This window comes from Mirounga leonina, unplaced genomic scaffold (assembly GCF_011800145.1).
Source record: "Mirounga leonina isolate KUSES-001 unplaced genomic scaffold, KU_Mleo_1.0 Mir_488, whole genome shotgun sequence".
Lineage (NCBI taxonomy): Eukaryota > Metazoa > Chordata > Mammalia > Carnivora > Phocidae > Mirounga > Mirounga leonina.
This window is the reverse complement of record NW_023270777.1, coordinates 10,302,891-10,326,654: the sequence shown is the minus strand read 5'-3', so window position 1 is coordinate 10,326,654 and position 23,764 is coordinate 10,302,891. Positions and strand designations below refer to the sequence as shown.

General features: G+C 42.7%; 1 long non-coding RNA gene across 1 annotated transcript; it reads right to left on the bottom strand.

Annotated features, from left to right (window-relative positions):
* Window positions 1–2: 2 nt before the first annotated feature.
* On the bottom strand, window positions 3–14,230 carry LOC117999879. Its single transcript, XR_004676341.1, has 4 exons — window positions 14,143–14,230; window positions 13,136–13,219; window positions 537–750; window positions 3–446 (listed from the first exon to the last, which is right to left on the bottom strand). It is a non-coding gene; the product is annotated as an uncharacterized LOC117999879 (long non-coding RNA).
* Between the last annotated feature and the right edge of the window lie 9,534 nt (window positions 14,231–23,764).

The following is a 23,764-nucleotide window of genomic DNA, read 5'->3' as shown; positions in this document are numbered from 1 at the left end:
AACCAAACTTTTTCTGACTGACCAGCTGTCAATTGGGGGTTTTCATGGCCCACTTCTTGGATTTGATGATTTGCTAGAACAGCTCACAGGACTCAGGAGAATGCTTTACATATGGCTACTGTTTGAACAGGTAAATGGAAGAGATGCATAGGGGATTAAGGTACAGGGGTGATGGTGCTCAGACGTTTCCAGACCCTTTCTGGGCATGTCACCCTCCCAGCACCTCAATGTGCTCACCAATCCAGAAGTTCTACAAATCCTGTTGCTCAGAGGTTTTTATGAAGGTTCCGTTACAGAGGTGTGGTTGATTAAATCACTGGCCATTGGTGATTGGACGCATCTCCAACCACTCTCCCCTTGCTGGAGGTTGGGGGGTGGGACTGCAGGTCCTAACCCTCTGATCATACGTTGGTCTTTCTGTTGACCATTCGCCATCCTGAAGTTATCTAGGGGCCCACCAAGAATAAATTTATTAGCATAAGCTCAGATACGGTTAAAAGGGACTCATCATGAATAACAAAAGATGTTCCTCTCACCCCTATCACTCAGGAGATTCCAAGGGATTTAGAAGCTCTTGTACCAGAAACTGTGGACACAGATATCACAATAACAAAAGGAGAATAGCTGAACAATCTGAGTATCAGCCACTCTTGTTAGCTGCATCAGAGAATTGAGGTCACGAGGATAACTTCTTCCCCGCAAATTGAAGAGACTGGCAGATACAGCTTACCCAAGTGGAGGCAGCAGGAGCTGGTAACAGATAGGAAAACTTAAACTGTAATTGACAGATTGCTGGAGGCTTAATGCAGACAAGCTTACGAGTTAAAAATTTCAAGGGGGGGGGCGCCTGGGTGGCTCAGATGGTTAAGCGTCTGCCTTCGGCTCAGGTCATGATCCCAGGGTCCTGGGATCGAGCCCCACATCAGGCTCCTGGCTCAGCGGGGAGTCTGCTTCTCCCTCTTCCTCTGCTTCTCCCACTGCTCATGCTCTCTCTCTATATATATCTCTGTGTCTCAAATGAATAAATAAAATCTTAAAAAAAAAAAAAATTTCAAGGGGGTTTCATCTTAGGTGGGCCCCAGCAGGTTCTCAGGGTGTAGATCAGAGAAAAATCCTTTCATGCTTCTATAGGAGGTAAGGGAAATGGAACCATTTAAGAATATGCCCAGAGCATTCTGTGCTATTTAACCAAAGCTTACCATCAAGGGAAACTATTTTACCAGAGGCCAACTACCTTGGGTTTTATCAGAACCTAACTTGGTGGGAGGGAAATACTAGACACCAGCCCCACCAGCCTTCCACAAGGAGAAGTGAAATACCCATCTCCACCCTCTCTACCCTTCTCTCATCCTAGGGGATGGGTGAAATGGAGACTCATCCAGTAAGAGTATGAAGCAAACAGCCCAGAGACATGGGCTCTTTAAAAGACTGAGACCTTATCATTGAACTGTAGAACACTTCCCTCCCCCACACCTTACCATCACATCAGTAGAGCTCCTGTATCCTACCAAGAGATGACAGTCAAAAGAATGACATGTCTCAAACCTCACTTAACTCTCTAGGAAAGCCCAAAGACAAGTAAGGAGAGACAAAATCAACAGACACCAGGGGAAATTTTTGCCCCTGGCAGCTACAGTTGCAAAAACAATACACATAGCTTATTTCCCAGGCAGATAAACCTAAATCCTCACATCAGAAACCTATTGACCTCAGTTCCTTTTACCCAGTTCATCAAGCCTCACTTTCAACAGGTAATTGCAAGGCACGCTTCTTAAAGGCAAAACAGTTTGAAGAGACAGAGCAAGCATCAGACCAGACTCAGATATGGAAGAGATTTTGGAAATTACCAGACTGGAAATTTTAAATAACTAGGATTAATATGCTAAGGGTCTAATGGAAAAAGTGGACAACATGCAAGAACAGGTGGGTAATGTAAATTAGAGAGAAATTCTAAGAAAGTATCAAGAGGAAAAGTTAGAAATAGGAAACAGTGTAACAGAAAAAAAAAAAAAAAGCTTTTTGTGGGCTTTTTAATAGACTAGACATGACCAAGGAAAGAATCAGTGAGTTTTTAGAAATATCAATAAAAACTTCCTGTCTTAGTCTGTTCAGGGGGCTATAGTGAAATACCCATAGACCAAGTAGCTTATAAGCAACAGAAATTTACTGCTCACAGTCCTGGAGGCTGGGAAGTCCAAGGTCAAGATGCAAGCATGGTCTCATCCTGTTGAGGGTCCTCTTCCTGGTTCATAGCCAGTGCCTTCTCACTGTGTCCTCACGTGGTGGAAGGGACAAAGGATTCCTCTGGGGCCTCTTTTAGAACTCTGATCCCAACCATTCTCTTCCCAAAGGCCCTACTTCCTAATCCCATCACCCTTGGGAATTAGAACTAAACATGAATGGGGGGTGGGGCTTAAATATTCAGATATAACAATTCCCAAATGAAATGCAAAGAGAAAAAGAATGGGGGAAAAAAGAACATCCAAGGACTGTGGGACAATTAGAAAAGGTGTAACATGCAGTTAATGGGAGTATCAGGAGAAAAAGAGAAAGAAACAGAAGACAAAGTTAATGACTGAGAATTTTCCAAAATAATGACAAACACCAAACCACAGATCCAACTTAAAGAATGCCAAGTAAGATAAATACCCAAAACTCTACACCTAAGTATATTGTATTTAAGCTGCAGAAAACTGAAGAGAAAATCTTGAAGCCAGAGGGGGAAAACACTACCCATTATAGAGCAAGCAGAAGAATTATATCAGACTTCTCTGCAGAAACTATGCAAGCAAGAAGAGAATGGAGTGGAATATTTAAGGTATTGAAAGTAAAAAACCATCAACCTAGAAATCTGTATCTAGGGAAATCATCCTTCAAGGTGAAAAGGAAATAAAGACTTTCTCAGACAAATAAAAATTGAGGAAATTTTTCATCAGTACACCTGCCTTGCAAGAAATGTTAGAGGTTCTTAAGAGAGAAGAAATATGATATACATCAGAAACTTGTATATACATAAAGAACAGAACAGTCTTAGAAAAGAAATGAAGGTAATATTTTTTTCATATTCTTAATCTAATGGAGAAAAAGTTTGTTGAAAATAATAACAATGTATTTGGCTATTATATCTTATGGATAACTAAAATGAGTGACAGTAGTGTTACAAGGGTTGGGAGGGAGGTATTGGGAATACTCTGTTATAAGGCATTTGCACTACCCATGAAGTGTTATTTTAAAGAAGAATTAGAGGGGCACCTGGGTGGCTCATTTGGCTGCGTGTCCCAACTCTTGATTTCGGCTCAGGTCCTGATCTCGGGGTTGTGAGATCAAGCCCTGTGCGGGCGAGGAGCCTGCTTAAGGTTTTCTCTCTCCCTCTCCCTCTGCCCCCCCACCCCACCTAAAAAGAAAAAAAGAGGAATTAGATTCATTGGAAATGTATGTTGCAAACCCTAGGGTAACCACTAAAAACTTTTAAGGAAAAATATAATCGATATGCTAGCAGAGGAGAGAAAATTGAATCATAAAATGCTCAATTAAAACAAGGGAAGGCAGAAAGAAAGTGAAAGAGAAAAATGAAAGCACAAGGGCAGCACGTAGAAAAGTAACAGGATAATTAATCCCACTATATCAGTATTCATACACTGACTTTAAAAGTAAGCAAACAAACAATAAACTAGGAATAGAAGGGCATGACCTCAACATGATAAAAGCCTTCTATGAAAAATTCACAACCAAAGTCAAGAGTGAAAGACTCAAAGCTTTTCCCCTAAGATCAGGGACAGGACAAGGATGCACACTTTCACCAATTCTACTCAGCACAGTACTACAAGGCCTAGCCAAAGCATTAGGCAAGAAAAAGAAATAAAAAGGTACCTAAACTGCAGAGGAAGAAGTAAAATTATCTACCTTCATTAATGATATGATCTTAAAAGTAGAAAACTTGAGATTGATGAAACTGTTAGACCTAATAAATTCAGCAAAGTTGAAGGATACAAATAAACACCTGTAATCAGTCGTATCTCTATCTATACGTTAGCAATGAACAGTCCAAAAAGGAAAGTAGGAAAACAATCCCATTATATGATCGCATCAAAAAGGATAAAATATTTAGGAGTAAATTAACCAAGGAGGCAAAAAATCTACACTGAAGACTATAAAACGTTGCTGAAAGATACTAAAGAAGACAAGTAAATAGAAAAGACATCCTGTGTTCACGGACTGGAAAACTTAATATTGTTAAGATGATGATAGTACCGAAAGTGATCTACAGATACAATGTAGTCCCTATCAAAAGCCCAAAGACATTTTGCAAAAATAGAAGAAGCCATAAAAAAATTCACATGGACTCTCAAGGGACTCAAACAGCCCATACATCTTGAAAAAGAACAAAGTTGGAAGTCTCACACTTCCTGATTTCAAAACTTACTACAAAGATAGAGTAAGCAAAACCATGTGGTACTGGCATAAAGACAGACATATAGACCAGTGGATAGAACTGAGACCCCCAAATAAACCCTTGCTTATATATATGGTCAAATGATTTTCAGCAAGACTGCCAAGACCGTTCAGTGGGGAAAAGGACAGTCTTTTGAATGAATGGTGCTGGAAAGATCAGAAATCTGCATGAAAAAGAATGAAGATGGACTTTTACCTAACACCATATACAAAATTAATTCAAAATGGGCAAAAATAAAACCCTAATTATAAGAGCTAAAACTGAAACAACAACAACAACAACAATATAGGGGAAAATCTTTATTTTTTTTTTTAAGATTTTATTTATTTGACAGAGAGACGCAAGTGAGAGAGGGAACATAGCAGGGGGAGTGGGAGAGGAAGAAGCAGGTTTCCCGCTGAGCAGGAAGCCCGATGCAGGGCTCGATCCCAGGACTCTGGGATCATGAGCCAAAGGCAGATGCTTAACGACTGAGCCACCCAGGTGCCCCAGGGAAAATCTTTATGACACTGGATTAGGCAATGATTTCTTGGGTATGATACCAAAGGAATAAGCAACAAAAGAAAAGATAGATGGACTGGGTTTCATCAAAATTAAATACTCTTGTGCATGAAAAGATAGTTTCAAGAGTATGAAAAGGCTACCCACTGAATGGAAGGAGATACTTGTAAATCCTATATATGAAGGGGATTAATATCCAGAATATATGAAGAACTTCTACAGATCAACAGCAACAAAAAACAAATGGCCCAATTCAAAAACAGAAGACTTGAATAGACATTTTTCCATGAAAGATAAATAGCCAATCAACACAAGAGAACATTATTTACATTACTAGTCATTAGGAAAAGGCATATTAAAACCACAAGACTTCACTTTACACCAATTACAATGGCCATTATAAAAATAACAGAAAAAAGTGCTGGCAAGGATGTAGACAGAATGGAAATCTTGTGCATTGCTGAAAGGAATGTAAAATAGCCACTGTGGCAGATAGTATGTGTGGTCTTATCAACATAATATAATATAATATAATATAATATAATATAATATAATATAATATATGGTAATATAAATTACCATATGATGCAGCAATTCCACTTCCGGTTATATACCCAAAAAGAACTGAAAGCAGGGAATCAAACAGATATTTGTACACCAATGTTCATAGCAGCATTATTTACAATAGCCAAGGTGGAAGAGACCCAAACGTCTATCAACAGGTAAATGGATAAACAAAATGTTGTATATACATACAATGGAATATTATTCAGGCTTAATAAGGAATGAAATTCTGATATATGCTCTAACTTGGATGAACCTTGAAACATATGATTCTAAACCATATGTAAAAAGGACCACTTTTTTTTTTTTAAAGATTTTATTTATTTGAGACAGAGAATGAGAGAGAGAGAGCACATGAGAGGGGGCAGGGTCAGAGGGAGAAGTAGGCTCCCTGCCGAGCAGGGAGCCCGATGCGGGACTCGATCCAGGGACTCCAGGATCATGACCTGAGCCAGAAGCAGTCGCTTAACCAACTGAGCCACCCAGGCGCCCCAAAAGGACCACTTTCTTAGACCACAGACAAAAATAAACGCAAAATGGATTCAAGACCTAAATGTGAAACCTGAAATCATAAAAAATCCCAGAAGAAAACATAGGCAGTAATCTCTTTGACATCAGCCGTAACATATTTATGGATATGTCTCCTCATGCAAGGAAAACAAACGCAAAAACAAACTACTGGGACTACACCAAAATAAAAAGCTTCTGCACAGCAAAGGAGACGATCAACAAAACAAAAAGGTGGCCTACAGAATGGGAGAAGATATTTGCTAATGACATATCCAATAAGGGATTAACATACATAAAGAATTTATACAACACCACCAAAAAAACAAAAATGGGCAGTGGGCCTGAATAGATATTTTTCTAAGGAAGACGTCCAGATGGCCAACAGACACGTGAAAAGATCCCCAACATCACTGATCATCAGGGAAATGGAAATCAAAACCATAATGAGAATATCACATGACACCCGTCAGAATGGCTAGAATCAAAAAGACTAGAGATGAAAAGGTGTTGGCAAGGATGTGAAGAAAAAGGAACATTCATGCACTGGTGGTGGGAATGCAAACTGGTGCAGCCACCAAGGAAAATAGCATAGAGGTTTCTCAAAAAAATAAAAATAGAAATACCATATGATTGAGTAATGCCACTCCTAGGTATTTACACAGAGAGCAAAACACTAATTTGAAAATATATATATACATATATATGTATATGAAATGGAATATTACTCAGCCATAAAAAGAATGAGATCTTGCCACTTGCAACCACACCATGAATGGACCTAGAGGGTGTAATGCTAAGTGAAATAAGGTAGACAAAGACAATTACAATTTTATTTCACTTGTGTGTAGGATCTATAAAACCAACAAGATGAACAAAGAAGCAACCAAAAAAGATCTAGACCCTTAAATACAGAGAACAAACACGTGGATGCCAGTGGGAAGGTAAGGTGGGTGGGGGGATGGGTGAAGTAGATAAAGGGGATTACCAGGTATTAAAAAAATTAAATAAAAATTGGGAGGTGGGAGAAAGTGCAAGTTCTTTAATTTCCTAAGTTTTCCTATGAGTAGATCCCGTGTAGGGTTAAAATGTATGGTATAAATAAGCCTCCAACTTCTTTTCTTAAATAAAATTTTAAGTGTTTTACTTTAAGGGATATTTTAATTCAATAATATCTTACGTGATGAAACCTCACTTGAAAGTTGGCAATTCAGTTTCACTTTGGTCTTTCTCTTTTGTTGAATTTCGGTAAAATTAAATTTGCTTTTAAAAATAGTGCTATACAAGATGGCGGAGGAGTAGGAGACCTATATTTCATCTGGTCCCAGGAATTCAGCTGGATAGGGATCAAACCATTCTGAACACTTACAAACTCAACAGGAGATCGAAGAAAAGAATAGCAACAACTCTCTCATCAGAAAAGCGACCACTTTCTGGAAGGTAGCACGTGCGAAGGAGTGAATCCGAGGCGATATTCGGGAAGCTAGACTGCGGGGGTCTGAGCCTCCGTCGGCCGCTTCTGGCAAGTGATAGAGCCGCAGAGCACAGAATCAGAACTTTTAGAAGTCTGCTCCGCTGAGGGACGTCACTCCGGTGACTAAGCGGGGGGTGGAACCTTCGCGGGACAGTGGGGTCTCAGGACCCTCGGGGTCACAGAAAGACCGGGGGTGCCTGAGTGCGGCAGAGCTCCCAGGGATCAGAGCGGGGAAGCCGGCTGCAGAGACGGAGCCCAGGCGCGGGCTCTCAGCTCGGGGTGGCCATAAACCGTGATCCGCGGCACAGTCGGGCCACTGCTCCTCCAGCAGGGACCCAACAAGCGGCAGATCCGGGGAGATTCACCTTCCTCCCCCGGGAGGAGCCGCGCGGGAGTGCACTGCAGGGATCTGCTGGGTTTGGAGACTCCACCCGGGGTCGGGTGCCAGAGATAGAGGCGCACGGTCGCAGGCCGGGTGAGCACGGAGTGCGGCCGGAGACCGGGGAGACGGGAGTGACTGACGGCTTTTCTCTGGGGGCTCACTGAGGAGCGGGGCCCCGAGTTCTCGGCTCCTCCGGGGCGGAGATTGGGAGGCCGCCATTTTCACTCTCAGCCTCCAAAGCTGTACGGAAACCTTGCAGGGAACAAAGGCTCCCGAGAGCAAACCCGAGCAGATTACTTAGTCCGGACCCGGCAAAGACATTTGGGAACTACGGCAACAGGCCCCTCCCCCAGAAGATCAGTGAGAACAGCCAGCCAAGACCAAGTTTACCGATCACTGAAAACGGCAGAACTCCAGCGCTAGGGGAATACTGCATATAGAATCCATGGCTTTTTTCCCATGATTCTTTAGTCTTTCAAAGTTAATTTTTTTAATTTTCTTTTTTTTTCTCTTTTTAAAAATTTTTTCTTCTTTCCTTTTTCAACCAACTTATCAATTGCTTTTTTAAAATCTTTTTTTAATTTTCATTTTTATAGTCATAGTCTATCCCTTCACAGCACTTAACCATATTTTTGTGTATATATATGTTTTTCTTTCCTTACAATTTTGGGATGCAGTTCTTCTAACAGACCAAAATACACCCAAAATCTAGTGTATGGCTCTGTTCTAGTTACCCCGCTGATCATATTCTCTCTTTTTTTCTTTTCTCCCTTTTTTGTTTTGTTTTGCTTTGTTACAGCCTTTTTAATTTTTCATCTTTACAATTATATTCTATCCTCTCAATGTATTTAATTTTATTTTAATTTTGTACATATACAAGTTTTTCTTTTTTCACAAATTTGGGATCTAGTCTTCTAAAAAAAAAAGACCAAAATACACACAGAATCCAGCGTATTGCTCTATTCTGCTCACCTGCCTGATTATATTCTGCCCCCACTCCCCAGTTTTGGGTCTCTTCTGATTTGTTTAGTGTATATTTCTCTGGGGTGGTTGTTGTCATTTTAGTACTCTGTTCTCTCATTCATCTATTCTTCTCTGAACAGAATGACAAGACGGAAAAACTCACCTCAAAAAAGAGAACAAGAGGCAGTACCGACTGGCAGGGACCTAATCAATATGGACATCAATAAGATGTCAGAACTAGAGTTCAGAATAATGATTATAAAGATACTAGCTGGGCTTGAAAAAAGCATAGAAGACACTAGAGAATCCCTTCCTGGAGAAATCAGAGAACTAAAATCTAACCAAGTTGAAATCAAAAAGGCTATTAAAAGATTCAATCAAAAATGGAGTCCCTAAGTGCTAGGATAAATGAGGCAGAAGAGAGAATTAGTGATATAGAAGACCAAACGATGGAGAATAAAGAAGCTGAGAAAAAGAGAGATAAACAACTACAAGGGAGAATTCGAGAGATAAGTGATACCATAAAGCGAAACAATATTAAAATAATTGGGATCCCAGAAGAAGAGGAAAGAGAGAGAAGGGCAGAAGGTATATTGGAGCAAATTATACAAGGGCATGATATATTCAGGGTATTAAACAAGAAAAATATGCAGCCAAGAATACCCATCTAGGGGGTGCCTGGGTGGCTCAGTTGGTTAAGCGGCTGCCTTCGGCTCAGGTCATGATCCTGGAGTCCCTGGATCAAGCCCCGCATCAGGCTCTCTGCTCGGCAGGGAGTCTGCTTCTCCCTCTGACCCTCCCCCCTCTCATGTACTCGCTCTCTCTCATTCTCTCTCTCTCTCAAATAAATTAAAAAAAAAAAAAAGAATACCCATCTAGGATGTCATTCAAAATAGAAGTGAAAAAACTTCCAGGACAAACAGAAACTAATTTGTGATCACCAAACCAGCCCTACAAGAAATACTAAAAGGGGTCCTCTAAGCAAAGAAAGAGCCCAAAGTAACATAGACCAGAAAAAAATAGAGACAATATACAGTAATAGTCACCTTAAGGCACTAAATTCATATCTTTCAATATTTACTTTGAATGTAAATGGGCTAAATACCCCCAATCAAAAGACACAGGGTATCTGATTGGATAAAAAAGCAAGACCCATCAATATGCTATCTGCAAGAGACTGATTTTAGACCCAAAGACACCTCCAGGTTGAAAGTGAGTGGGTGGAAAACTCTTTATCATGCTAATGGACATCAAAAGAAAGCTGGGGTGGCAATCCTTATATCAGACAGATTAGCTTTTAAACCAAAGACTGTAATAAGTGATGAGGAAGGACACTATATCATAATTAAAGGGTCTATCCAACAAGAAGATCTAACAATTGTAAATATTTATGCCCCTAACATGGGAGCAGCCAATTATACAAGCCAATTAATAACAAAATCAAAGAAACACATCCATAATAATACAATAATAGTAGGGGACTTTAACACCCCTCTCACTGCAAGGGACAGATCATCTAAGCAGAAGAACAACAAGGAAATAAGGGCTTTGAATGACACACTGGACCAGATGGACTTCACAGATAAATTCAGAACATTCCATCCTAAAGCAACAGAATACACATTCTTCTTGAGTGCACATGGAACATTCTCCAGAAAAGATCACATCCTGGGTCACAAATCAGGTCTCAACTGGTACCCAAAGATTGGGATCATTCCCTGCATATTTTCGGACCACAATGCTTTGAAACTGGAACTCAATCACAAGAGGAAATTTGGAAAGAACTCAAATACATGGAGGCTAAAGAGCATCCTACTAAAGAATGAAAGGGTCAACCAGGAAATTAAAGAAGAATTTTAAAAAATTCATGGAAACAAGTGCAAATGAAAACACAACTGTTCAAAATCTTTGGGATGAAGCAAAGGCAGTCTTAAGAGGGAAATATATAGCACTACAAGCCTTTCTCAAGAAACAGGAAAAGTCTCAAATACACAACCTAACCCTATACCTAAAGGAGCTGAAGAAAGAATGGCAAATAAAGCCTAAACCCAGCAGGAGAAGAGAAGTAATAAAGATTAGAGCAGAAATCAATGAAATAGAAACCAAAAGAATAGTAGAATAGGTCAATGAAACTAGGAGCTTGTTCTTTGAAAGAATTAATAAGATTAATAAATAAGATTGATAAACCTCTGGCCAGACTTTCAAAAAGAAAAGAGGGTGCCTGGGTGGCTTAGTTGGTTAAGTGTCTGCCTTCAGCTCAGGTCATGATCCCAGGATCCTGGGATCAAGTCCCACATCGGGCTCTCTGCTCAATGGGGAGCTTGCTCCTCCCTCTCCCTTTGCCCCTCCCCTGCTTGTGCTCTGTCTCGCTCATTCTCTCTCTCAAATAAATAAATAAAATCTTAAAAAAAAAAAAAAAGGAAATAGAAAGGATCCAAATAAATATAATCATGAATGAAGGAGGGGAGATCACAACGAACACTGAATAGAACAATTATAAGAACATATCATGAGCAACTCTATGCCAACAAATCAGGCAATCTGGAAGAAATGGATGCATTCCTAGAGACATATAAACTACCAAAACTGAACCAGGAAGAAATAGAAAACCTGAACAGACCCATCACCAGCAAGGAAATTGAAGCAGTCATCAAAAATCTCCCAACAAACAAAAGCCCAGGGCCAGATGGCTTCCCAGGGGAATTCTACCAAACATTTCAAGAAGAATTAATACCTATTCTTCTGAAGCTGTTTCAAAAATTCAAAACGGAAGGAAAACTTCCAAACTCTCTTTAAGAGGCCAGCATCACCTTGATCCCAAAATCAGAGAAAGACCCCACCAAAAAGGAGAATTACAGACCAATATCCCTGATGAACATGGATGCAAAAATTCTCACTTCACAGTAGAGTTACAGAAGGGAAAATAAACAAAATAAATAATAAAAAAGCAGCCCTACGTGAACAGCTGAACGCCATTGAAGCAGGCCTCCACTCCTCTCCTCAGGAAGCGCCCTTGCCCCCAAGGGCACTTGCCCAGAGGAAACACTAGTTTCTTTCTTTTTTTTTTTTTAAAGATTTTATTTATTTGACAGAGAGAGACACAGCGGTAGAGGGAACACAAGCAGGGGGAGTCGGAGAGGGAATAGCAGGCTTCCCGCAGAGCAGGGAGCCCGATGCGGGGCTCGATCCCAGGACCCTGGTATCATGACCTGAGCCGAAGGCAGACACTTAATGACTGAGCCACCCAGGCACCCCTCACTAGTTTCTTCTGCAGTCTTCCAGTTGTTTCTTTAAGCAACAGTAAGGGAATATGAATGTATGTTCATTCCCACCATTTCTTACACAAATGGCAGCACACCACTGTACATCATCTTGGTTTTTTTCATAACAATGTATTCTAGAGATAGTTCCATATTGGTGCAATGAAAGCTTTCCTCTTTTTCCTTTTTTCTTTTTGTTTTGTTTTGTTTTTTCCTTAATTTTTAGAAGCTCTTACTCCACTAATAAATATGGCTTCATCAGGGCCCTGGGATCCGACCCACTTATGATTAGTGATGATTCCTCTTGGTGAGGAGCTAGATGTAAGTTGGAAGAGTAATGGGAGCTTTGGCTTCTCCTGTCTCAGATATGGTTCAAAAAACAATTATATGCTGTGGTCAGGAAACAGTAGGCGGGGCGCCTGTGTGGCTCAGTTCCCTGCTCCGCAGGAAGCCTGCTTCTCCCTCTCCCACTCCCCCCTGCTTGTGTTCCCTCTCTCGCTGTGTCTCTCTCTGTCAAATAAATAAATAAAATCTTAAAAAAAAAAAATTTAGCGGTAGGGGAGATTAGGTGTCAATACAGACTAAACACTTAATGTCACTTCTTCCTGCTCCGAGTCCCCTTGACACGGTAAAAATCCCATTACTGAAATAGACATTTGGGGGAATGCCTAGGTGATAAAAAGCTGATGGGATCAGATTGACAGAAAATTAGGAGAAGACGCAGTCCAAATCCTAAGTAGAAAGGTACTATAATAGCAGTTTCCAACAAAATGCTAGGGAATCATGGAGCTTAGAGTTAAATGCGGAGAACAGTAGGGAGTTCTGGGGCATCACCAGGATAATTCAAGTAGGCTCTCTGGGGGATTTGGGACAGACAGGCCTATCCCTCCTCAGTAGGCTGAGTTGCTGGTGGCAGCCACATTTGCCCAAGGATAAAGCCCTGAAAACTCGTTTCTCCATAAACACTCTAGCAGCGGAGAGCTCACAGAATTAAGTGCCAGGAGTGGAAATAACAACAGAGCAAACCTCACAGTTAACTCTGGAAGCCTGCTGGTACTGCTCCTCTTCAACCCAACCAGGGCAATAAGATGGGTCAAACAATGGAGGTGCCAATGCTGGAAGGAGATAGACAAGAATGCAATTATTTGCGTGTGATAAGATTGCCCACCCGGAAACTAGAGAAAAGGTTGAAAAATTATTAGAATTAAGAGGATTTAGGACACTTGTAAGATGTAAAGTCAGCTTTCAAAAACCCAAGAGTTTTCTGCATCATCAATTACGAATTAGAAATTTTAATTAAAAAAAAAAGATCATATTCACAATAGTGAAAACAAATACACCAAGAGAAAATCTGAATACCTATGAACGAGGCCTAGCAAGAAGTAGGCAAAACCCAGGGAAAGAAGGGCACGTTGATGCCGACCTGCAATAGCACCTGCCCTACCTTACCTCCAGTTTCTGGGACTCAAGGGCCAGATGGGGTGCTCTTAGCCTCCCGATGGCAGCTAACTTCGGCGGTATGCCTCTGTCCCCGAGCTTAAAGGCCACAGGAACTGATGGGAGTTTCAGTCTCTCCTCATGGGGCCCCAGCTTCTTGGGGTTCCCTGTCTGCCTTTGATCTCCTCTGCTTTATATTCATCTTCTCTTCCCAATGGCCTCCCCCACCAACTCCAGGCTCCAGTGCCAGAGGCCCTGTCAACAACCTCACAGAGATTGTTTAAGCAGCCCTGTATAAACCAGTTTGCCGTAACAAATGGATATAAACAGGGATGTATATATCTGCTGCTGGTTCTACTTCTCTGGCAAACCCTGGCTTGAGACAGCACCTTTCAAAGATCAAGCCCCAAGTAAAACACCATCAATTCTGCGACACGGGCAAAAGCGTGCTCTCAGGAAATAGGTCATTGTTGGTTAGAGATGGAATATGGCATAGAGTGAGAATTAGTCCATTCATTCATTCATTACACGTCCGGGGCCCCGCACTGGCAAAGGCCCAAAGGAGGCTGGTCCTCTCTGGACTCCTGGTAATGACACAAACCTGGAATTCAGCAAAACTCTTCAATTGAGAAGCAGGTAGATTGACAATTTACACCCTTTGATGGAGTGATTCTATTCCTAGGACTTGTCCTGAGGAAAGATTCAGGGATGTTAGTAATTCGTACACCTAGGATGCTCATCACAATCTTATTTATAGGGGCACCTGGTTGGCTTGGTCATTAAGCATCTGCCTTCAGCTCAGATCGTGGTCCCAGGGTCCTGGGATCGAGCCCCGCATTGGGCTCCCTGCTCCGCGGGAAGCCTGCTTCTCCCTCTCCCTCTCCCCCTGCTTGTGTTCCCTCGCTCGCTGTGTCTCTGTCAAATAAATAAAATCTTAGGGGAAAAAAATCTTATTTATAAAGAGAAGCAATTTAAATGTCCACTATCAGGGAAGCATTAAAGAAATGATACAAGGAAATATTATAGAGGCACTAAAAACCATGTCTTTAACATGGGATGGGGGAGATCACATATTCAGTGTAACCCTACATCTGTGAGTAATAGAAAAAATACTGGAATACAATACATTGAAATGCTTCAGTTTTTATATGTTAGGGGTGAAATTATAGGTATCTTAAAATTTCTACTTTATATTTTTATGCATTTTCACAAGTACTCCATATTGTTAAAGTATAACTTTAATAATTTAAAAGGGTAATTTTAGAAATCTGAGTACCTACTAAGTACAATAGCAAGAAGTACTTTTTTGGATGAAGAACTGACATGTCTTTTTTTTTTTTTTTTAAAGATTTTATTTATTTATTTGAGAGAGAGACTGAGATAGAGCATGAGAGTGGGGAGGGTCAGAGGGAGAAGCAGACTCCCCGCTGAGCAGGGAGCCCAAGGCGGGACTCGATCCCGGGACTCCAGGATCATGACCTGAGCCGAAGGCAGTTGCTTAACCAACAGAGCCACCCAGGCGCCCAACATGTCTTTATTCTTTTTTTTTTTTTTTAAAGATTTTATTTATTTATTCATGAGAGACAGAGAGAGAGAGAAAGAGAGAAGCAGGCTCCCAAGGAGCAGGGAGCCCGATGCGGGACTCGATCCCAGGACCCTGGGATCATGACCTGAGCCGAAGGCAGACACTTAACCGTCTGAGCCACCCAGGTGCCCAACATGTCTTTATTCTAAAGAAGCTTAGAGGCTAATAGGGAAGAGATTTTATGTTTTTTTGCTTTTTTAAAGTTGAATTATAAAACCCCAGCAGCCTTCTTAGGGCAGAGGCCCTTGCAATTTGGTTAAATGGTACTTCCTGGTGTTTAGGATGATTCTTGGTAGAGATGAGACAGTAATAAACATTTGGCAGTTGTCGTGTCCCAAATAGAGAATGACAAAGTCCTGCTGGATATCAGTCAAATGCCCCATAGGCCCCCAGCCTGTACCAAAAAAAGAGATGACATTGAAGACAGTTATTCATTAAGCCACCAAATAACATTTCCAAAAAGTTAAAATAAGAAACTAAGCACCTGTTCATGTGGGCAGAGGGAGGATCTTAGGACAGCCTCAAGATTAAAATTTCACAGAGAAATGGGGACAGATTCAAAATTTTTACATGGTAAAGTGTACTGGTTGGATACAGAAAAAAATGAGCTATTTGAATACATATTACAGACTTCAGTCAGTCCTCTTATCTTCTTTTTCTAAAGAAAAAAGCAATCATTGTTACTGAAGGATAGCTATAGAGAATGCATATGTGGATTGAATTGCAGAACATATATATAACAGTTTATCCCAGAAGCACATGTATGCAATTCCATACATTTGGAATCTTAATTAAATGGATAACTTTATTTAAAAAACATATAATTTGCCAAAGTTGACCCAACAAAAGATAGAAAGTCTAAACAGACTGATTTTCAGAGAAAAAATCATGAAATCTGTAAGAATAAATTCCTCCAAAACACAGGTCACAATAGTTTCATAAAAGAATTCCACCAAACCTTTAAAAAGCAGACCACTCCTATTCTATGTAAATTGTTCCAGGGCATACAAAAAGGAAAAAAAATTAATTATGAAGTTAAGAATAATATTAATATCATTAATATCAAAACCTAAGAAAGATTACACACACAAACTGTAGACTAATCTTACTTAAAAATATCATTGAAAAATTCTTTTTTTTTTTAAAGTAGTCTCCACGCCCAGTGGGACTTGAGCTCACAACCCTGAGACCAAGACCTGAGCTGAGATCAAGAGTCAGATGCTTTGGGGCACCTGGGTGGCTTAGTGGGTTAAGTGTCTGGCTCTTGGTTTTGGCTGAGGTCATGATCTCAGGGTTGTAGGACTGAGCCCTGGGTCAGGCTCCATGCTCGGCAGGGAGTCTGTTTGAGATTTTGTCTCTCAATCTCCCTCTGCCCCTTCCCCCTGTGCTCTCTCCAAAAAAATAAGTAAATCTTAAAAACAAAGAGTCCGACGCTCAACTGACTGAGCCACCCAGGCACCCCTGAAAAATTCTTAAATAAAATATTAACCAAATCCAGCAACTTAATAAAATAGCACATAACCAGAATTGTTCAACATGAGGAAACCAATTAATATCTTTTATCATCAAAATAGATCTAAGGAGGGGCGCCTGGGCGGCTCAGTCGGTTAAGCGACTGCCTTCGTCTCAGGTCCTCAGGTCGTGATCCCAGGGTCCTTACTGAGCAGGAAGCCTGCTTCTCCCTCTCCCTCCCCCTGCTTGTGTTCCCTCTCTCGCTGTCTCTCTCTCTCTGTCAAATAAATAAATAAAATCTTTAAAAAAAAAAAATAAATCCAAGGAGAAAAACTAGAGGATCATCTCTGTGAGCACTATGAAGTCATTGAACAAAATGCTCAACCATTCCTGTTAGAACATTCAATAAAGCAGACTCCCTGGATACTTCCTGAACATGATTTTACAAAACATGAACACATAGGGCACCTGGGCGGCTCAGTCAGTTAAGCGACTGCCTTCGACTCAGGTCATGATCCCAGGGTCCTGGGATCGAGTCCCGCATCGGGCTCCCTGCTCTGCGGGGAGCCTGCTTCTCCTTCTCCCCCTCCCCCTGCTGGTGTTCCCTCTCTCGCTGTGTCTCTCTCTGTCAAATAAATAAATAAAATCTTTAAACAAAACAAAAAAAACATGAACACATAAACTTACTCATGTGTGTGTGTGTTTGCATGTGTGTGTATGTCAGCCTAAAGCCAGCATACTATTAGTAGAAAAACATTGGAAACATTATCTCTGAAGTCCTGAACACAACCATCATTTCTACTATCACGTCAGTTTATTAGACTCTTAAAGCCATTAAGCAGGGAAAGAAATCAGTGGTATAAACCTGGAATGGAGAATATAAAATTAAGCTTATTCAGTAGATGACACAATTGTATCCTTGGAAAACCCACGAGAATCAGCTGAAAACTACTGGAAATAATTAAGAGGAATTCAAAATTTTAACAAGACACAAAATTCACATACAGGAATTAACAGCCCTCCCATGTGCCCACAACTGCCACCTGGAGTATATAATGAAAAGAAAGGCCTTACCTACAATGGCAACAAAAAGATTAAACACCCAGAGATACATTTAACAAGAAATGTTATATAAGGTAATATCATCATGACGTAAGACTACACACCCACCAGAAGAGTTCATTTTTCAAAACCGACATTATGAGGCACAGAGAGTCTGTAAAGCGAATAGACTGTCATATGTTATCAGTGGGGAATATAAATTGGTGTAAGCATTTTGGAAAATTATTTGAAAGTTAAACATGTTCGACATTATTTGCTTTCACCCAGAAGTTCTGTAGCAGAGTTTGGGTAGGGGCGTAACTGGGATGCTGGTAATGTTCTGGGTGGTAGACACATAGGTGGGTTGACTCTAATAATTCATTGTATACATTTCTCTTTTTTTAAGATTTTATTTATTTGAGAGAGTGAGAGAGAGCACGAGAGCAGGGTGAGGGGCAGAGGGAGAAGCAGACTATCTGCTGAGCAGGGAGCCTGACGTGGGGCTCGATCCCAGAATCCTGGGATCATGACCTGAGCAGAAGGCAGACGCTTAACTGACGGAGCCACCCAGGCATCCCTTCATTGTATACATTTCTAATTCACACACTATTTTATATTTGTGTCACAGCAAATAAAAAATGTAATGTTTATTATTTAAAACAATTGTAGCCTATATGCAAAGTTTAGACACTTGATCTCAATTGTCAGCAGGAAGAGTTTTCTTAAAGGCAAAGATAGAATACACCCCCTTAATTGTCTCAACCTCAGAGGGGCTATGGTTGTGAGTGTATGCCCAGGACTTCTCTCTTCCTTCCGGCCCTAATTTGGATTCCTACGAAGTTGGATGACTTGCTCATACCTTATGCTCCTCTGCAAGGAGTATATTGATTGCTTACGTATATTTTCACACTTTTAAGATCTTTTTACTCCTTTTATCCCAGAGTGGAATTAATCAAAGGACATGGAGAACAGAATTAAGTGAAGTGTAGCAAGTCTCTCTATAATAAAGTCTCTTTTGGTAGCGAGTGGCAAAGATTCAATTCAAATTCCGGGTCCCTAACATTTGGAAATTTATTGGCTTAGGAAACTGGAGATGTACTTCACAGATGAACCTTTAGCTTCAAGCCTTACCAGATACAACTAATCTTACTAAGTAAGCCACTGTCCCTGAGCTCTGCCTTCCTCTGTGTTAGCTTTCTTCTCAGCAAGTCATTTCTCTCAGAGTGCCAGCAAATTAGCTGGTGATCCCACAGGGAAAAGCATGTCCCCAGGGGGTTGTTGGTTGGGCGGGGTGGGGTGGGTGTCTGGCTGGCTCAGTTGGTAGAGCATGTGACTCTTGATCTCAAGGTTGTGAGTTCGAACCCCACATTGGGTGTAGAGAGTCCTTAACTAAAAAAAAGAAAAGCATGTCTCTTTCATGATAGTTCTAACAAAAGTCCCTGGGTCACCTGGATATTCCTGACTCAATCACTGCGGCTAGGAAGATTTGATATTCTCACCAGACAGGAAACCCTGAGGTGAGGAAGAGGGGTCATGGAGTGGATTATCCTTGATAAAGAAACTTTCTTTTGCAACAAAAAGGGAGGGAGGTAAGAAGAGTATGGTGGGCAGGCATACTAAAATCACCAGTCTACTACATCTCCTGGAAGAAATGGCTTGTAAGCCCTCACTTCCTGGTCCTGGATCTTGCAGGGGTGATTTCATTGGCCCACAGCTACTTGAATCAATGAGTTTATCATATTCAAAGGCTGAAAGGGAGAATGTTTCAACTTGGGAATGTGGTCAAAGAATCCCCAGTCTCTCACTGGTTCCATACATATATCACCTTGTTCTGTGAAAGTATTTGGATGTGATTTTGTTTTATTTATGTATTTTTAAAGATTTTATTTATTTATTTGACAGAGACACAGCGAGAGAGGGAACACAAGCAGGGGGAGTGGGAGAGGGAGAAGCAGGCTTCCCACAGAGCAGGGAGCCCGATGCGGGACTCGATCCCAGGACCCTGAGATCATGACCTGAGCCGAAGGCAGACGCTGAATGACTGAGCCACCCAGACACCCCAGAGAGAGAAAATCTTAAGTGGACTCCACACTGAGTGTGAGCCTAACGTGGGGCTCAGTCTCACGACCCTGAGATCATGACCTAAACCGAAACCATGAGTCAGACGCTTAGCCGACTAAGCCACCAGATGCCCCATGCCATGCTATCTTTAAAGACTCTGACTCCTTGGACCGATGATGAGGTCTGGAAATAGACACGATATTGAGGCAGGTGGTCTCCACACTGGTGTAGACACCTAAGCAAATGCCAGTACCGTGCCCAAGGTGCTCCGAGGGCAGAGAGGAGGCTCGGATCTAACCCACAGAGATAAGTGGAGTCTTGAAGAATGAGGTAGGCAGGGGACGTAAGGAAGGGGAGGAGGACGATTGGGGCAGAGCGTATGGGATACACCCCAAAGCACCGAAGTGAGGCGCAGCATGGGATGCACAAAGGAACTCAAAGAAACAGAGACTGACAAGATTCCAGAGCAAGGGAAGCAGAAAGAGGTCTGGGTCACCAAGCAGCCTTCCACACCATTCCAAGGGAGTCCCACTTTATTTTTCAGCCAGTGTTTTCAAACAGATAGTGGCTCAATCATGGCTCATGAAATCGGTTTAGTGAGTCCTGGCCAGAAGTTTTTTGTGCGGTTTCTTTTTTTAAGATTTTATTTATTTATTTGACAGAGAGACAGACAGCGAGGGGGAGTGGGAAGGGCAGAAGCAGGCTTCCCGTGGAGCAGGGAGACCGATGCGGGACTCGATCCCGGGACCCCGGGATCATGACCTGAGCCGAAGGCAGACGCTTAACAACTGAGCCACCCAGGCGCCCCTGGATGTGATTTTAAATTGTGCCCAACAAAATGCCATTGATTTCTCCAACTAATAAAATGTTTAAGAATCGGTGAAGAGTCAAACTCTACCCTGACTGTGTCATTAGAATCACAATAGATTCTTTTAAAGAAATCATCGCACCTTATCCTCAGCTGAAGCAGCTCTCTGCCTGCCGCTTAGAGATTAACCTGCCTTAGAGGATACTGATTCCCATTCTATTTTCACTTTGGAATTATGTTCATCATTTACATTTTTTTAAAAAGATTTTATTTATTTATTTGAGACAGAGAGAATGAGAGAGAGAGAGAGAGCACATGAGAGGGGGGAGGGTCAGAGGGAGAAGCAGGCTCCCTGCTGAGCAAGGAGCCCGATGCGGGACTCGATCCCGGGACTCCAGGATCATGACCTGAGCCGAAGGCAGACGCTTAACCAACTGAGCCACCCAGGTGCCCTACATTTTTTTTAATTGGGCAAGATTTGCATTTCGATTTATCTGGTCCTTTACATAATGATTTACATAATGAGTTAAAAAATGGCCACGCAGATCAGATTAAAAAGATAATTGGGTATACTCTGTGGTGAACTCTGGGGTAATTCAAACATTGCTCCACAAGTCTAAATATTAACATTAGATGGCTGGCCTGTTATTCACAGGCATCTCTGTTAGTTATGGACTTGGCTTAAAGACTTGGTGTGTGTTAGAGATTATAGCTTTTCCTGAATGTAAGAAGCCTGCACTCTCCCCTTTAACCATGGTATCTCCATGTGGACTGGCTTTTTTTTTTTTTTTAAGATTTTATTTATTTATTTGAGAGAGAGAGAACGAGAAAGAGCACATGAGAGGGGTTAGGGTCACAGGGAGAAGCAGACTCCCTGCCGAGCAGGGAGCCCCATGCGGGACTCGATGTGGGACTCGATCCAGGGACTCCAGGATCATGACCTGAGCTGAAGGCAGTCAGTCGCTTAACCAACAACTGAGCCACCCAGGCGCCCGTGAACTGGCCCCCCCCCCCCCCCCGCCACCTTTCTTTTTGCCAAAAAAAGGCAAGGGAGAAGTAGAGAAGAGTTTGATGGTCATGACAACTTCTTCCTTCCCTAAGATTCTAAATAAGCCTCAATTTTTACACGCTATTGAGAAAGCTGCAAATGTGGACAGTGCCAAGATACTGAGACTAATCAGTGTATCATTCATTCATTCTTTCAATAAATCTTTATTGACTACCAACCAATGGCCACGTTCTACACTAGATGCTAATATTACAGTGAACACGCAAGACAAAGTCCCTGCCTTTATAAGACATTCGAATGGGGAAGACAGGCATAAACAAGGACCCACGACAGCTGGCTGGAGAAAAGGCTGTAGCAAAGTGTGTCAGTCAGGGTCCAGCCTAGGAAAGAGAAACCACTCTAGTTATTTCAGGCAGAATTTTAGGAGTCACATATCAAATGGAAGAATGGAGTGGTATCAAAGATTAGAGGCTGCTAAAAATACCCTTGGCGAAACCCACGGGAGCTGCATCAGTTCTGGTGCCTGTCACCGTCATCCTCTATTTACTACAGACGTGTTGCCTGGACCGAGGATGGAACTGCTGGAGTCAGGAATGATCCTACCTCCCCTTTCACTGGAGAAGTGGCCAGCAACTATTACACTATTGAATCCAGAAGCAAGCAGGTTACTCTCCACCTCCTAAATTCTTTTTTCCTGCTTACACCTCCCAATGGTAGAAGCTCCCGCATGAGAACCTGGGGAAAGTAGTCTATACACTCTGGGCGCCCACAGTACAGTAGTCTACAAGGGCAAGTATAGAAATGAGAAATGACCTATATGTAACCTCCACAGAATCCAAGAGTAGAAGCGGGGAAAGCAGTAGGATACTAGTGCTATAGACCATGCAAATGAAATGATTTGGCTTGGACTAGGGTACATGTGGTTGGAATTCAACATATTTTTTGAAGATAGGGCCAAAGAGAAGAGTCAAGGATGATTTCAAGGACTTTGGCCTGAGTAAACGGGATAAAGGACATACCATTTATTGAAGTAGGGAGCACTGGAGGAGGTGTGCCTTGTATTTGGTGGATGAGGGTAAATGAAAAGTTCTACCTAAAGTGAACTTCGGATGCCCATTAATACATTCAAACAGAGAGGAACAGGATGGAGTTAAACACGGTCCTTGGGGGTCTGGAGAAAAGGGTGGAACTAGAGACTGAGTTTAAAGCTGAGTTTAAATCTCTGACCACCACCCACGGGATTAGATGAGGAAGTCCTGGGCTGTGAAAAGAGAAGTGGTCCAAAGGCTGGTCCAGCAAAGGAGATCCCAGAGGGCTCCGCCGGGGAGGTAAAAAGAAAACCAGGGGGCGCCTGGGTGGCTCAGTTGTTAAGCATCTGCCTTCAGCTCAGGTCATGATCTCAGGGTCCTGGGATCGAGCCCCACATCGGGCTCCCTGCTCGGCGGGAAGCCTGCTTCTCCCTCTGCCGCTCTCTGCCACTCTGCCTACTTGTGATTCCTCTCTCTCTCTCTGTGTCAAATAAATAAATAAAATCTTTAAAAAAAAAAAAAAGAAAGAAAGAAAAGAAAACCAGAAGCGTGCAGAGGGGTGGAAAGCAAGCCAAGACAGGGGCTCCGGAAGATGGCAATTGATGAGTGGGGCCAACCGCCTCGGGATCTGAGGATGACCTCGTTGCATTTGGCACACAGCAAGCAGGAGGCAGATGTGAGCGGCGTGGGTGCCCTCTCTGGAGGCGTCCTGCTGCAGAGGGGAACAGAAAAACGGGAAGGTTGCTAGCGGGTCAGAGGCAGCCCGGGGAGAGCGTTTTTAACGTGCGCCCTCGGCCAGCACAGCCCTCGATGGGGCCCTGGCTTCCTGCCCTCGGCGGACTGACCTCGGAGGACTTTCTGGAAAACCGTGCACGCTGCAAGCAGTCAGGGCAGCGACGGGGGAGGGGGGCAGAAGACGCGGGGGCGGGCGGCGGCCTCGGGGGCCCAGAGCCGCACGGCCGCGCGGGGCGACGGCGCTCACTGCCCACCGACGCGGCGAGGCCCGGCCCACGGCGCCCCAAGCTTTGGGCGGCGCCGGGCCTCCCGCCTCGATCCACTGGGCCGCCTCAGAGAGCCCCAAAATGGAGGAGGGAAGGGAATCCCCTCGCGAGGGCGCCTCTGCGCGTGGGCCGCGTTCCGCCGGCGGTCGGCGCGCTTCCTGGCCCGCCGCGCGCACCCGTGCCCCGCCGCGCGCACCCGTGCCCCGCCGCGCGCACCCGTGCCCCGCCGCGCGCACCC